Here is a 3,619-nt window from a genome sequence, read left to right as displayed (position 1 = left end):
CCCATTGTCCCCATTGTCCCCATATATTAACATTGCAAGTTCAGTTTTAGTTAATATCATGTTCAATATACTTATCAATTAGAAGTGAATTTAACATTATTTCTTAAAATTTCAAATATTTTGTGTTGATTTATTATGATTTTACACATTATTAATATAATGTATGTTTGCCATGTGCTATATATATAACTTAGCACATGTTTAGTAAATATTAAATAAATTTTCAATAATAGTTCTATTAAGGAATTACACATATAGTAAATTAAAAATTAAAATTAGTACATAATCAATTAGAATGAAAGATATTTATGTTCTTTTTAATAGTCCCAAATTCAAGTGTAGGTCTGAAAAAATCTTAAATAAAATTTAAAATAGTTCCTGACAATTATTTCGAAAGACAATGAGACTCTTAACAAAAAAAAATTCAATCTAGTTCTTGATAATTATTTCGAAAAGACAACGAGACTTCTGTGCCAAGAAAAAGTTAATGTTATTTTTTTTGCACAAAAACTAATGAGTACCAAAAAAAAATATCAAAAATTAAATTAAATATTTTTTTTATTTGAGAACCTCGTTGTTCTTTCGAGATAATTGTCAGGAAAAAATCGGATGGGTATTCACTCAAAAATCTTCAATAGTAGGTTAAAAGATGAGAGACTTGCACACTCTAGTAAATATATAATTGAATATAGTTAACTATCTTAGCAAAATACACGTGGAAAGAAATTAGTGAAAGGCTGAACTTTTGATTGAAAATTTATTTTGTTGTCATTTTGTGTTGGTGGTGGTGTATGTGTAGCTTGGTTGGACCAACAAAATATAAGGTTGAGATGATGCATGTACAGCAGAAGGTACATAAATGGAAGGGTGTGGGGTCCACAAATAAAGACAAGATTCCTTTACCGACAATGTTTCATTCCATGCTAAGCTCAATCATATACAATTCCAAAGGGTAATTAACTAATTTTAATTAATCTAGTGGACAATTTACTGTATATTTAAATAAATATTAGAATTTGAATAATTTTTAAATAAAATTTAAATTTATTGTGAATTGTTTTTGATTTAGGAAATTAAAACATATTTTGAAAAAAAATTAGAGTCAAAATATATAGAGACAGTTTATTTTCCGAATATAATAGCAATCATGTATATGAGTATATCATGGGGAGCTGGCAATTGCCATGGCATTATTCATATAATGATAACATTGTGTTGATGCTTCTGAATCTTTGGTTCAGTTACATTGATTTGGTTTTCAAGGAGAACCTTCAAGGAAAATCTAATAGTGGTAATTTTATCTTCTTTTTTTTTTTTTCTCTCTTTTTTCTTATTTTTTTAAGGAAAGGACAAAGATCGATTTTATCTTCTTTTTGTGTTTTTTCTCCATGTGTATATGTTGTCTGCTAAATAGTGCATGGTATAGCAATTATTTATTTTATTTTTCTTTATATTCTCCATGATGGCTCATCCTTTCGGATCTAGAAAAGATACTGTAAAATTAATTCTCACAAGTTATATTATATATGTATGTCTTGATAACCTTGATAATGAATTATATGACAATAGTATACGCCAGCTTATGAGAATTTTTTATTTATTTACATATTAACTATATTATTAAATTCTCTTATTTAATTTTTTGGTTTTATACAAATTTATTTAGAGAAAATTTTACTCTTTTCTTATGAGAGATGCTAAAATAATATTCTCATCTCTTTTATTTATAAAATATATATTTCTCTCTCTTATAATTTTTAAAAAATTTCCTCTTTAATCTATTTTAAATTTTGTGTGTTAACTAATGTTAACTTTATCCATTTTTCAAGGAAAAATAAATTATTTTTTACAAAATACTCTTTAGCAAAAATTTTATTACACAAAATTTAAAATAAATTAAAAAAAAAATTTAAAAATTATAAGAGAAAAAAATACACATTTTATAAATAGAGAAAAAATATTATTTTAACATCAAAGTGAATTTTCCCATTTATTTATATCTATACTACTATACTACTAAATTAATCGGCACTTCCATGTCCAGTGATGAATTGGTGATTTCAATTTTATTAAATGCTTCTAAAATAAAAATATATTTAATCTGACAAAATTATTTTTAAAAATTGTTTCTAGCAATTGTGATGTTGAAAAGATAATAAGTTTGAATAATCAGTAAATATATGACTTCATGACTTCAATAACCAACTTGAATGTGATCTGATCTGATCTGAGTTTTAACAAGAGCATACCTCTTATTAAATTAATTTATCTTCCACATTAATCCTTTGTGTAGCATGTAACCTCAGACCGATCTGATTTGTGTAGATCAATTGATCGTAATACTCCAACAGTTACAACTGTCACATATCTTGGATAATCTTATAAGATAACATATAGTTTGTGTTATTCTAATTGAATCATCACAACAACTACATACCCACATATATAAATATAAGTAGACCAGTTAATTAAACGAACCCTTATAATAATAATAATAATAATAGATCCATAGATGTGATAAAAATATTTAACCTATATAATATTATACTGATCTTAAGAAAATACATAAATACAATTGAAGTTGCTAATGAGTTAGAGAACACATTACCAACAAGACAGCTAAGGAAAAAGGTTAGAAGTATGGGTTGACAGTTATATTCGTTCTTGCTGGACGCAGAATCTAAAATTTGAGTAATTTAAGTTTTGGATTAAAAAAAATAAGAGAAAAAAAAATATATGTTGTTATCATGCTAGCTAGCTGGGTATCTAACAACAAATAGAACATTTATAAATTCATCGGAAAAATTGTTTTCTCTTAATTTACACACAAAAGGGCAACATCCGAAAATTAAATTAGTCTTAGAATAAAATGATAAATAAATTTTTGAGAATTTATACTTTAGACAGATTAATCTTTAAAAAAAAAATATCAATAAAATTTTTTAAAATAACAAACATAAATTATTTATAATTATAGTATAGAGTTTTAATTTAAATTAACTTGTTCATATTTTCTTTTGAGACTAATTTATTCAAAATATAAATTTTTAAGAATTTATTTCTCATTCTACTCTTAGTTTTATTATAACATGGATTATTACTACTTCTACAGGATTGAACTTCACATTTGATGTCTATTTATTTAGTAGTTGAGATAAGCTATAAAATATAAAAGTTTGTTTTATTTAATCCGTTATCAATCAGTTAAAATATTAATTTTTTTGTTAGAAGTATTGCAATAGCATTATGTATGTGTGATCTTGCATTTGAAGAAAATTGGAGGTTGTGACAGTGCCAACAAAGACTGTTGTCTGTTGATGATATGAATAGCTATCACCACTGTTCCCTATGTTTATATGTGTCAGTATGGCCACTCTTAGTCATTTCAATTTCCAATGTGCACATAGTATTTGGCTTTATATTCATCAAATTAGTTTCTAGTAGATTTTTTTTTCTTTTTAAAATTGATTTGTTTCATACTTAACAAAAAGTTAATCAGGCACAGAAGTGACTTTGTAACTGTGTAACAAGTCATGCAGTCATATCTCATAATTGAAATAAACCAAAGCAAATTATAAGCATCTTAGATATGTCACCAACTAATATGTTTAGTATTTTT

Source organism: Arachis ipaensis, chromosome B04 (assembly GCF_000816755.2).
Source record: "Arachis ipaensis cultivar K30076 chromosome B04, Araip1.1, whole genome shotgun sequence".
Classification (NCBI taxonomy): domain Eukaryota; kingdom Viridiplantae; phylum Streptophyta; class Magnoliopsida; order Fabales; family Fabaceae; genus Arachis; species Arachis ipaensis.
Note: the sequence above shows the minus strand (reverse complement) of the source record.